Raw genomic sequence first — 13468 nt, 5'->3', positions numbered from 1 at the left:
CTGCTTTGGGTGTGCTACATTGCCCTAGAGCTGAAAGGCACAACGTGCAGTCTTCTTTCCAAAGGGCGAGTTGGGCCCCAAAGCATCTTGCTTCCAGCTCTTTGGGAAGCTAAGAAACAACTCACTCTGAACAGTGCTCTTACAGCCTACCAGGAACATCTCTTACAAAGGCCTGTGAAACGCAGTTCCTTTGCAGGCCTGATCTGGCTGAAGTAGAACTTATTCTCTGGGTGTTGTTCATTGCCCTAGAGCTTCAACGCACAAGGCCCTGCCTTGTATCCAAAGTGGGAGAGAGGCCCCAAAGCATCATGCTTCCAGCTCTTTGGGAAGCTAAGAAACAGCTCGCTCTGCACAGTGCTCTTACAGCCTACCGGGAACATCTCTTACACAGGCCTGTGAAACGCAGTTTCTTTGCAGGCCTGATCTGGCTGAAGTAGAACTTCTGCTGTGGGTGTGCTACATTGCCCTAGAGCTCCAAGGCACAAAGTGCTGAATCATTTCCAAAGACGGAGATACGCCCCAAAGCATCTTGCTTCCAGCTCTTTGGGAAGCTAAGAAACAACTCGCTCTGCACAGTGCTCTTACACCCTACCGAGAACATCTCTTAGAAAGGCCTGTGAAACGCAGTTTCTTTGCAGGCCTGATCTGGCTGAAGTAGAACTTCTGCTGTGGGTGTGCTACATTGCCCTAGAGCTCCAAGGCACAAAGTGCTGAATCATTTCCAAAGACGGAGATACGCCCCAAAGCATCTTGCTTCCAGCTCTTTGGGAAGCTAAGAAACAACTCGCTCTGCACAGTGCTCTCACAGCCTCCTGGGAACATCTCCTACAAAGGCCTGTGAAACGCAGTTTCTTTGCAGGCCTGATCTGGCTGAAGTAGAACTTCTGCTTTGGGTGTGCTACATTGCCCTAGAGCTCCAAGGCACAACGTGCAGGCTTCTTTCCAAAGGGCGAGTTGGGCCCCAAAGCATCTTGCTTCCAGCTCTTTGGGAAGCTAAGAAACAACTCACTCTGCACAGTGCTCTTACAGCCTACCGGGAACATCTCTTACAAAGGCCTGCGACACGCAGTTCCTTTGCAGGCCTGATCTGGCTGCAGTAGAACTTCTGCTATGGGTGTGCTACGTTGCCTAGAGCTGAAAGGCACAACGTGCAGTCTTCTTTCCAAAGGGCAAGTTGGGCCAAAAGCATCTTGCTTCCCGCTCTTTGGGAAGCTAAGAAACAACTCGCTCTGCACAGTGCTCTTACAGCACCGGAAACATCTCTTACAAAGGCCTGTGAAACGCAGTTTCTTTGCGGACCTGATCTGGCTGAAGTAGAACTTATGCTCGGGGTGTTGTACATTGCCCTAGAGCTTCAATGCACAAGGCCCTGCCTTGTATCCAAAGGGGGAGAGAGGCCCCAAAGCATCTTGCTTCCAGCTCCTTGGGAAGCTAAGAAACAGCTCGCTCTGCACAGTGCTCTTACAGCCTACCGGGAACATCTCTTACAAAGGCCTGTGAAACGCAATGCCTTTGCAGGCCTTATCTAGCTAAAGTACAACTTCTGCTGTGGGAGAGCTACATTGTCATAGAGCTTCAAGGCACAAAGCCCTGCCTTGTTTCCAGAGTGGAAGATAGGCCCTAAAGCATCTTGCTTCCAGCCCTTTGGGAAGCTAAGACACAACTCGCTCGGCACAGTGCTCTTAAAGCCTACCAGAAACATCTCTTACAAAGGCCTGTGAAACGCAGTTGCTTTGCAGGCCTGATCTGGGTGAAGTAGAAATTCTGCTCTGGGTGTGCAAAATTGCCCTAGAGCTCCAAGGCACAAAGTGCTGAATCATTTCCAAAGACGGAGATATGCCCCAAGGCATCTTGCGTGCAGCTCTTTGGGAATCTAAGAAACAACTCACTCTGCACAGTGCTCTTACAGCCTACCGGGAACATCTCTTACAAAGGCCTGTGAATCGCAGTTTCTTTGCAGGCCTGATCTGGCTGAAGTAGAACCTCTGCTCTGGGTGTGCTACATTGCCCTAGAGCTGAAACGCACAACGTGCAGGCTTCTTTCCAAAGGGCGAGTTGGGCCCCAAAGCATCTTGCTTGCAGCTCTTTGGGAAGCGAAGAAACAACTCACTCTGCACAGTGCTCTTACAGCCAACCGGGAACATCTCTTACTAAGGCCTGTGAAACGCAGTTTCTTTGCAGGCCTGATCTGGCTGAAGTAGAACTTCTGCTCTGTCTGTGCTACATTGCCCGAGAGCTGAAAGGCACAACGTGCAGTCTTATTTATAAAGGGCGAGTTGGGGCCCAAAGCATCTTGCTTCCAGCTCTTTGGGAACCTAAGAAACAACTCGCTCTGCACAGTGCTCTTACAGCCTACATGGAACATCTCTTACAAAGGCCTGTGAAACGCACTTTCTTTGCAGGCCTGGTATGGCTGAAGTAGAACTTCTGCTCTGCGTGTGCTACATTGCCCTAGAGCTGAAAGGCACAACGTGCAGTCTTCTTTCCAAAGGGCGAGTTGGGCCCAAAGCATCTAGCTTCCAGCTCTTTAGGAAGCTAGGAAACAACTCGCTCTGCACAGTGCTCTCACAGCCTACCGGGAACATCTCTTACAAAGGCCTGTGAAACGCAGTTTCTTTGCAGGCCTGATCTGGCTGAAGTAGAACTTCTGCTTTGGGTGTGCTACATTGCCCTAGAGCTCCAAGGCACAACGTGCAGGCTTCTTTCCAAAGGGCGAGTTGGGCCCCAAAGCTTCTTGCTTCCAGCTCTTTGGGAAGCTAAGAAACAACTCGCTGTGCACAGTCCTCTTACAGCCTACCCGGAACATCTCTTACAAAGGCCTGTGAAACGCAGTTTCTTTGCAGGCCTTATCTGGCTGAAGTAGAACTTCTGCTCTGGGTGTGCTACATTGCCCTAGATCTGAAAGGCACAAAGCCCAGCCTTGTTTACAAAGGGGAAGAGAGGCCCCAAATTATCTTGCTTCCAGCTCTTTGGGAAGCTAAGAAACAAATCGCTCTGCACAGTACTCTTACAGCCTACCGGGAACATCTCTTCCAAAGGCCTGTGAAACGCAGTTTCTTTGCAGGTCTGATATGGCTGAAGTAGAACTTCTGCTTTGGGTGTGCTACATTGCCCTAGAGCTCCAAGGCACAACGTGCAGTCTTCTTTCCAAAGGGCGAGTTGGGCCCCAAAGCATCTTGCTTCCAGCTCTTTGGGAAGCTAAGAAACAACTCGGTCTGCACAGTGCTCTTACAGCCTACCGGGAACATCTCTTACAAAGACCTGCGACGCGCAGTTTCTTTGCAGGCCTGATCTGGCTGCAGTAGAACTTCTGCTATGGGTGTGCTACATTGCCTAGAGCTGAAAGGCACAACGTGCAGTCTTCTTTCCAAAGGGAGAGTTGGGACCCAAATCATCTTGCTTCCAGCTCTTTGGGAAGCTATGAAAAAACTCCCACTTCTCAGTGCTCTTACAGCCTACCGGGAACAGCTCTTAAAAAGGCCTGTGAAACTCAGTTTCTTTGCAGGCGTGATCTGGCTGAAGTAGAACTTCTGCTGTGGGTGTTCTTCATTGCCCTAGAGCTTCAAGGCACAAAGCCCAGTCTTGTATCCAAAGGGGGAGGGAGGCCCCAAATCATCTTGCTTCCAGCTCTTTGGGAAACTAAGAAACAACTCGCTCTGCACACAGCTCTTACAGCCTAACGGGAATATCTCTTACAAAGGCCTGTGAAACGCACTTTCTTTGCACGCCTGATCTGGCTGAAGTAGAACATTTGCTCTGGGTGTGCTACATTGCCCTAGAGCTGTAAGGCACTATGTGCAGGCTTCTTTCAAAAGGTCGAGTCGGGCCCCAAAGCCTCTTGCTTCCACCTCTTTGGGAAGCTAAGAAACAACTCGCTGTGCACAGTGCTCTTACAGCCTACTGTGAACATCTCTTACAAAGTCCTGTGAAACGCAGTTCCTTTGCAGGCCTGATCTGGCTGAAGTAGAACTTCTGCTCTGGGTGTGCTACATTTCCCTAGAGCTCCAAGGCACAATGTGCTGAATCATTTCCAAACACGGTGATACGCCCCAAAGCATCTTGCTTCCAGCACTTTGGGAAGCTAAGAAACAACTCGCTCTGCACACAGCTCTTACAGCCTAACGGGAATATCTCTTACAAAGGCCTGTGAAACGCAGTTTCTTTGCAGGCCTGATCTGGCTGAAGTAGAACTACTGCTTTGGGTGTGCTACATTGCCCTAGAGCTGAAAGGCACAACGTGCAGTCTTCTTTCCAAAGGGCGAGTTGGGCCCCAAAGCATCTTGCTTCCAGCTCTTTGGGAAGCTAAGAAACAACTCACTCTGAACAGTGCTCTTACAGCCTACCGGGAACATCTCTTACAAAGGCCTGTGAAACGCAGTTCCTTTGCAGGCCTGATCTGGCTGAAGTAGAACTTATTCTCTGGGTGTTGTTCATTGCCCTAGAGCTTCAACGCACAAGGCCCTGCCTTGTATCCAAAGTGGGAGAGAGGCCCCAAAGCATCATGCTTCCAGCTCTTTGGGAAGCTAAGAAACAGCTCGCTCTGCACAGTGCTCTTACAGCCTACCGGGAACATCTCTTACACAGGCCTGTGAAACGCAGTTTCTTTGCAGGCCTGATCTGGCTGAAGTAGAACTTCTGCTCTGAGTGTGCTACATTGCCCTAGAACTCGAAGGCGCAAAGTGCTGCATTATTTCCATAGACGGAGAGAGGCCCCAAAGCATCTTGTTTCCAGATCTTTGGGAAGCTAAGAATCAACTCGCACTGCACAGTGCTCTTACAGGTTACCGGGAACATCTCTTACAAAGGCCTGTGAAACGCAGTTCCTTTGCAGGCCTGATCTGCCTGAATTAGAACTTATGCTCTAGGTGTTGTACACTGCCCTAGAGCTTCCATGCACAAGACCCTGCCTTGTATCCAAACTGGAGAGAGGCCCTAAAGCATCTTGCTTCCAGCTCTTCGGGAAGCTTAGAAACAGTGCGCTCTGCACAGTGCTCTTACAGCCTAGCGGGATCATCTCTTACAAAGGCCTGTGAAATGCAGTTTCCTTGCATGCCTTATCTGGCTGAAGCAGAAGTTCTGCTCTGGGTGTGCTACATTGCCTGAGAGCTGAAAGGTACAACGTGCAGTCTTCTTTCCAAAGGGCAACTTGGGCCAAAAGCATCTTGCTTCCAGCTCTTTGGGAAGCTAAGAAACAACTCGCTCTGCCCATTGCTCTTACAGCCTACCGGGAACATCTCTTATAAAGGCCTGTGACACGCAGTTTCTTCGCAGGCCTGATCTGACTGAAGTAGCACTTCTCCTCTGGGTGTGCTACATTGCCCTAGAGCTTCCATGCACAAGGCCATACCTTGTATCCACATGGAGAGAGGCCCTAAAGAATCTTTCTTCCAGCTCTATGGGAAGGTAAGAAACAACTCGCTCTGCACAGTGAACTTACAGCACCGGGAACATCTCTTACAAAGGCCTGTGAAACGCAGTTTCTTTGCAGGCCTGATCAGGCTGAAGTACAACTTATGCTCTGGGTGTTGTACATTGCCCTAGAGCTTCAACGCACAAGGCCCTGCCTTGTATCCAAAAGGGGAGAGAGGCCCCAAAGCATCTTGCTTCCAGCTCCTAGGGAAGCTAAGAAACAGCTCGCTCTGCACAGTGCTCTTACAGCCTACCGGGAACATCTCTTACAAAGGCCTGTGAAACGCAATGCCTTTGCAGGCCTTATCTAGCTGAAGTACAACTTCTGCTGTGGTAGAGCTACATTGCCATAGAGCTTCAAGGCACAAAGCCCTGCCTTGTATCCAGAGTGGAAGATAGGCCCTAAAGCATCTTGCTTCCAGCCCTTTGGGAAGCTAAGACACAACTCGCCCGGCACAGTGTTCTTACAGCCTACCAGAAACATCTCTTACAAAGGCCTGTGAAACGCAGTTGCTTTGCAGGCCTGATCTGGGTGAAGTAGAAATTCTGCTCGGGGTGTGCCAAATTGCCCTAGAGCTCAAAGGCACAAAGTGCTGAATCATTTCCAAAGACGGAGATATGCCCCAAGGCATCTTGCCTCCAGCTCTTTGGGAATCTAAGAAACAACTAACTCTGCACAGTGCTCTTACAGCCTACCGGGAACATCTCTTACAAAGGCCTGTGAAACGCAGTTTCTTTGCAGGCCTCATCTGGCTGAAGTAGAACTTCTGCTCTGGGTGTGCTACATTGCCCTAGAGCTGAAACGCACAACGTGCAGGCTTCTTTCCAAAGGGCGAGTTGGGCCCCAAAGCATCTTGCTTCCAGCTTTTTGGGAAGCGAAGAAACAACTCATTCTGCACAGTGCTCTTACAGCCAACCGGGAACATCTCTTACTGAGGCCTGCGAAACGCAGTTTCTTTGCAGGCCTGATCTGGCTGAAGTAGGACTTCTGCTCTGTGTGTGCTACATTGCCCTAGAGCTGAAAGGCACAACGTGCAGTCTTACTTAAAAAGGGCGAGTTGGGGCCCAAATCATCTTGCTTCCAGCTCTTTGGGAACCTAAGAAACAACTCGCTCTGCACAGTGCTCTTACAGCCTACCGGGAACATCTCTTACAAAGGCCTGTGAAACGCACTTTCTTTGCAGGCCTGATCTGGCTGAAGTAGATCTTCTGCACTGCGTGTGCCACATTTCCCCAGAGCTGAAAGGCACAACGTGCAGTCTTCTTTCCAAAGGGCGAGTTCCGCCCAAGCATCTAGCTTCCAGCTCTTTAGGAAGCTAAGAAACAACTCGCTCTGCACAGAGCTCTTACAGCCTACTGGGAAGATCTCTTACAAAGGCCTGTGAAACGCAGTTTCTTTGCAGGCCTGATCGGGCTGAAGTAGAACTTCTGCTCTGGGTGTGCTACATCGCCCTAGAGCTGAAAGGCACAATGTGCATGCTTCTATCCAAAGGGCGAGTTGAGATCCAAAGCATCTTGCTTCCAGCTCTTTGGGAAGCTAAGAAACAAACCGCTCTGCTCAGTGCTCTTACAGCCTACCGGGAACATCTCTTAAAAGGCCTGTGAAACTCAGTTTCTTTGCAGGCCTGATCTGGCTGAAGTAGATCTTCTGCTGTGGGTGTTCTGCATTGCCCTAGAGCTTCAAGGCAGAAAGCCGAGTCTTGTATCCAAAGGGGGAGTGAGACAACAAAGCATCTTGCTTCTAGCTCTTTCGGAAACTAAGAAACAACTCGCTCTGCACAGTGCTCTTACAGCCTACTGGGAACATCTCTTACAAAGGCCTGTGAAACGCAGTTCCTTTGCAGGCGTGATCTGGCTGAAGTAGAACCTCTGCTCTAGGTGTTGTACATTGCCCTAGAGCTTCCATGCACAAGGCCCTGCCTTGTATCCAAACTGGAGAGAGGCCCTAAAGCATCTTGCTTCCAGCTCTTCGGGAACCTAAGAAACAACTCGTTCTGCACACTGCTCTTACAGCCTACCGAGAATATCTCTTACAAAGGCCTGTGAAACGCAGTTCCTTTGCAGGCCTGATCTGGCTGAAGTAGAACTTCTGCTCTGAGTTTGCTACATTGACCTAGAGCTCCAATTCACAAAGAGCTGCATTATTTCCAAAGACGGAGAGAGGCCCCAAATTATCTTGCTTCCAGCTCTTTGGGAAGCTAAGAAACAACTCGCTCTGCACAGTGCTCTCACAGCCTACCGGGAACATCTCTTACCAAGGCCTGTGACACGCAGTTCCTTTGCAGTCCTGATCTGGCTGAAGTAGAACTTCTGCTCTGTGTGTGCTACATTGCCCTAGAGCTCCAAGGCACAAAGTGCTGAATCATTTCCAAAGCCGGAGTTACTCCCCAAAGCATCTTGCTTCCAGCTCTTTGGGAAGCTAAGAAACAACTCGCTCTGCACAGTGCTCTTACAGCCTACCTGGAACATCTCTGACAAAGTCCTGTGAAACGCAGTTTCCTTGCAGGCCTGATCTGGCTGAAGTAGAACTTCTCCTCTGGGTGTGCTACATTGCCCTAGAGCTTCCATGCACAAGGCCCTGCCTTGTACCCAAACTGGAGAGAGGCCCTAAAGCATCTTGCTTCCAGCTCTTCGGGAAGCTTAGAAACAACTCGCTGTGGACAGTGCTCTTACAGACTACCGGGAACATCTCTTACCAAGGCCTGTGACACGCAGTTTCTTTGCAGGCCTGATCTGGCTGAAGTAGAACTTCTGCTGTGGGTGTGCTACATTGCCCTAGAGCTTCAAGGCTCGAGGCCCTGCCTTGTATCCAAACTGGAGAAAGGCCCTAAAGCATCTTGCTTCCAGCTCTCTGGAGAGCTAAGAAACAACTCGCTCTGCACAGTGCTCTTACAGCCGACCGGGAACATTTCTTACAAAGGCCTGTGAAACGCAGTTTCTTTGCAGGCCTGATCTGGCTGACGTAGAACTTCTGCTTTGGGTGTGCTACATTGCCCTACAGCTGAAGGGCACAACGTGCAGTCTTCTTTCCAAAGGGCGAGTTGGGCCCCACAGCATCTTGCTTCCAGCTCTTTGGGAAGCTAAGAAACAACTCGCTCTGCACAGTGCTCTTACAGCCTACCGGGAACATCTCTTACAAAGGCCTGTGAAACTCAGTTTCTTTGCAGGCCTGATCTGGATGAAGTAGAACTTCTGCTCTGGGTGTGCTACATTGCCCGAGAGCTGAAAGGCCCAACGTGCAGTCTTCTTTCCAAAGGGCGAGTTGGGCCCCAAAGCATCTTGCTTCCAGCTCTTTGGGAAGCTAAGAATCAACTCGCTCTGCACAGTGCTCTTACAGCCTACCGGGAAAATCTCTTACAAAGGCCTGTGACTCGCACTTTCTTTGCAGGCCTGATCTGACTGAAGTAGAACTTCTCCTCTGGGTGTGCTACATTGCCCTAGAGCTTCCATGCACAAGGCCATACCTTGTATCCACCTGGAGAGAGGCCCTAAAGAATCTTGCTTCCAGCTCTATGGGAAGCTAAGAAACAACTCGCTGTGGTCATTGCTCTTACAGCCTACAGGGAACATCTCTTACAAAGGCCTGTGAAACGCAATTTCTTTGCAGGCGTGATCTGGCTGAAGTAGAACTTCTGCTGTGGGTGTTCTTCATTGCCCTAGAGCTTCAAGGCACAAAGCCCAGTCTTGTATACAAAGGGGTAGGGAGGCCCCAAATCATCTTGCTTCCAGCTCTTTGTGAAGCTACGAAACAACTCGCTCTGCACAGAGCTCTTACAGCCTACCGGGAATATCTCTTACAAAGGCCTGTGAAACGCAGTTTCTTTGCAGACCTGATCTGGCTGAAGTAGAACTTCTGCTCTGGGTGTGCTACGTTGCTCTAGAGCTGTAAGGCACTACGTGCAGGCTTCTTTCCAAAGGGGGATTTGGACCCCAAAGCTTCTTGCTTCCAGCTCTTTGGGAATCTAAGAAAAAACTCGCTGTGCACAGCGGTATTACAGCCTACTGTGAACATCTCTTACAAAGTCCTGTGAAACGCAGTTCCTTTGCAGGCCTTATCTGGCTGATGTAGAACTTCTGCTCTGGGTGTGCTACATTGCCGTATAGCTCCAAGGCAAAAAGTGCTGAATCATTTCCAAACACGGTGATACGCCCCAAAGCATCTTGCTTCCAGCTCTTTGGGAAGCTAAGAAACAACTCGCTCTGCTCAGTGCTCTTACAGCCTACCGAGAACATCTCTTACAAAGGCCTGTGAAACGCAGTTCCTTTGCAGGACTGATCTGCCTGAAGTAGAACTTATGCTCTAGGTGTTGTACATTGCCCTAGAGCTTCCATGCACAAGGCCCTGCCTTTTATCCAAACTGGAGAGAGGCCCTAATGCATCTTGCTTCCAGCTCTTCGGGAAGCTAAGAAACAACTCGGTCTGCACAGTGCTCTTACAGTCTAGGGGGAACATCTCTTACAAAGGCCTGTGAAACGCAGTTTCTTTGCACTCCTGATCTGGCTGAAGTAGAACTTCTCCTGTGGGTGTGCTACATTGCCCTAGAGCTCCAAGGCACAAAGTGCTGAATCATTTCCAAAGACGGAGATACGCCATAAAGCATCTTGCTTCCAGCTCTTTGGGAAGCTAAGAAACAACTCGCTCTGCACAGTGCTCTTACAGCCTACCGGGAACATCTCTTACAAAGGCCTGTGACTCGCACTTTCTTTGCAGGCCTGTTCTGACTGAAGTAGAACTTCTCCTCTGGGTGTGCTACATTGCCCTAGAGCTTCCATGCACAAGGCCATACCTTGTATCCACCTCGAGAGAGGCCCTAAAGAATCTTGCTTCCAGATCTATGGGAAGCTAAGAAACAACTCGCTCTGCACAGTGCTCTTACAGCCTACCGGGAACATCTCTTACAAAGGCCTGTGAAACGCAATGCCTTTGCGGGCCTTATCTATGTGATGTACAACTTCTGCTGTGGGAGAGCTACATTGTCATAGAGCTTCAAGGCACAAAGCCCTGCCTTGTTTCCAGAGTGTAAGATAGGCCCTAAAGCATCTTGCTTCCAGCCCTTTGGGAAGCTAAGACACAACTCGCTCGGCACAGTTCTCTTACAGCCTACCAGAAACATCTCTTACAAAGGCCTGTGAAACGCAGTTTCTTTGCAGGCCTCATCTGGCTGAAGTAGAACTTCTGCTCTGCGTGTGCTACATTGCCCTAGAGCTGAAACGCACAACGTGCAGGCTTCTTTCCAAAGGGCGAGTTGGGCCCGAAAGCATCTTGCTTCCAGCTCTTTCGGAAGCTAAGAAACAACTCACTCTGCACAGTGCTCATACAGCCAACCGGGAACATCTCTTACTAAGGCCTGTGAAACGCAGTTTCTTTGCAGGCCTGATCTGGCTGAAGTAGAACTTCTGCTCTGTGTGTGCTACATTGCCCGAGAGCTGAAAGTCACAACGTGCAGTCTTCTTTCCATAGGGTGTGTTGGGCCCCAAAGCATCTTGCTTCCAGCTCTTTGGGAACCTAAGAAACAACTCGCTCTGCACAGTGCTCTTACAGCCTACCGGGAACATCTCTTACAAAGGCCTGTGAAACGCACTTTCTTTGCAGGCCTGGTCTGGCTGAAGTAGAACCTCTGCTCTGCGTGTGCTACATTGCCCTAGAGCTGAAAGGCACAACGTGCAGTCTTCTTTCCAAAGGGCGAGTTGGGCCCAAAGCATCTATCTTCCAGCTCTGTAGGAAGCTAAGAAACAACTCGCTCTGCACAGAGCTCTTACAGCCTACCGGGAACATCTCTTACAAAGTTCTGTGAAACGCAGTTTCTTTGCAGGCCTGATCTGGCTGAAGTAGAACATCTCCTTTGGGTGTGCTACATTGCCCTACAGCTGAAAGGCACAACGTGCAGGCTTCTTTCCAAAGGGCGAGTTGGGCCCCAAAGATTCTTGCTTCCAGCTCTTTGGGAAGCTAAGAAACAACTCGCTGTGCACAGTGCTCTTACAGCCTACCGGGAACATCTCCTACAAAGGCCTGTGAAACGCAGTTTCTTTGCAGGCCTGATCTGGCTGAAGTAGAACTTCTGCTCTGGGTGTGCTACATTGCCCGAAAGCTGAAAGGCACAACGTGCAGTCTTCTTTCCAAAGGGCAAGTTGGGCCAAAAGCATCTTGCTTCCAGCTCTTTGGGAAGCTAAGAAACAACTCGCTCTGCACAGTGCTCTTACAGCCTACCGGGAACATCTCTTACACAGGCCTGTGACACGCAGTTTCTTTGAAGGCCTGATCTGACTGAAGTAGAACTTCTCCTCTGGGTGTGCTACATTGACCTAGAGCTTCCATGCACAAGGCCATACCTTGTATCCACCTCGAGAGAGGCCCTAAAGAATCTTGCTTCCAGCTCTATGGGAAGCTAAGAAACAACTCGCTCTGAACAGTGCTCTTACAGCACCGGAAACATCTCTGAAAAAGGCCTGTGAAACGCAGTTTCTTTGCAGGCCTGATCTGGCTGAAGTAGAACTTCTGCTGTGGGTGTGCTACATTGCCCTAGAGCTTCAAGGCTCGAGGCCCTGCCTTGTATCCAAACTGGAGAAAGGCCCTAAAGCATCTTGCTTCCAGCTCTTTGGGAATCTAAGAAACATCTCACTCTGCACAGTGCCCTTACAGCCTACCGGGAACATCTCTTACAAAGGCCTGTGAAACGCAGTTTCTTTGCAGGCCTCATCTGGCTGAAGTAGAACTTCTGCTCTGGTTGTGCAACATTGACCTAGAGCTGAAACGCACAACGTGCAGGCTTCTTTCCAAAGGGCGATTTGGGCCCCAAAGCATCTTGCTTCCAGCTCTTTGGGAAGCTAAGAAACAACTCACTCTGCACAGTGCTCTTACAGCCAACCGGGAACATCTCTTACTAAGGCCTTTGAAACGCAGTTTCTTTGCAGGCCTGATCTGGCTGAAGTAGAACTTCTGCTCTGTGTGTGCTACATTGCCCGAGAGCTGAAAGGCACAACGTGCAGTCTTATTTAAAAAGGGCGAGTTGGGGCCCAAGGCATCTTGCTTCCAGCTCTTTGGGAACCTAAGAAACAACTCGCTCTGCACAGTGCTCTTACAGCCTACCGGGAACATCTCTTACAAAGGCCTGTGAAACGCAGTTCCTTTGCAGGCCTGATCTGGCTGAAGTAGAACTTATTCTCTGGGTGTTGTTCATTGCCCTAGAGCTTCAACGCACAAGGGCCTGCCTTGTATCCAAAGTGGGAGAGAGGCCCTAAAGCATCTTGCTTCCAGCTCTTTGGGAAGCTAAGAAACAGCTCCCTCTGCACAGTGCTCTTACAGCCTACCGGGAACATCTCTTACAAAGGCCTGTGACACGCAGTTTCTTTCCAGGCCTGATCGGGCTGAAGTAGAACTTCTTCTCTGGGTGTGATACATTGCCCTACAGCTGAAAGGCACAATGTGCAGGCATCTATCCAAAGGGCGAGTTGGGATCTAAAGCATCTTGCTTCCAGCTCCTAGGGAAGCTAAGAAACAACTCACTCTGCACAGTGCTCTTACAGCCTACCAGGAACATCTCCGACAAAGGCCTGTGAAACGCAGTTACTTTGCAGGCCTGATCTGGCTGAAGTAGAACTTCTGCTCTGGGTGTGCTACATTGCCCGAGAGCTGAAAGGCACAACGTGCAGTCTTCTTTCCTAAGGGCGAGTTGGTCCAAAAGCATCTTGCTTCCAGATCTTTGGGAAGCTAAGAAACAGCTCGCTCTGCACAGTGCTCTTACAGCCCACCGGGAACATCTCTTACAAAGGCCTGTGACACGCAGTTTCTTTGCAGGCCTGATCTTCCTGAAGTAGAACTTCTCCTCTGGGAGTGCTACATTGCCCTGGAGCTTATATGCACAAGGCCATACCTTGTATCCACCTGGAGAGAGGCCCTATAGAATCTTGCTTCCAGCTCTATGGGAAGCTAAGAAACAACTCGCTCTGGTCATTGCTCTTACAGCCTACCGGGAACATCTCTTACAAAGGCCTGTGATACACAGTTCCTTTGCAGGCCTGATTTGGCTGAAGTAGAACTTCTGCTCTGGGTGTGCTACAT

The sequence above is a fragment of the Equus caballus genome, chromosome 1, assembly GCF_041296265.1.
Source record: "Equus caballus isolate H_3958 breed thoroughbred chromosome 1, TB-T2T, whole genome shotgun sequence".
NCBI classification, from domain to species: domain Eukaryota; kingdom Metazoa; phylum Chordata; class Mammalia; order Perissodactyla; family Equidae; genus Equus; species Equus caballus.
The sequence above is the reverse complement of the archived record's forward strand: the minus strand, read 5'-3'. Positions refer to the sequence as shown.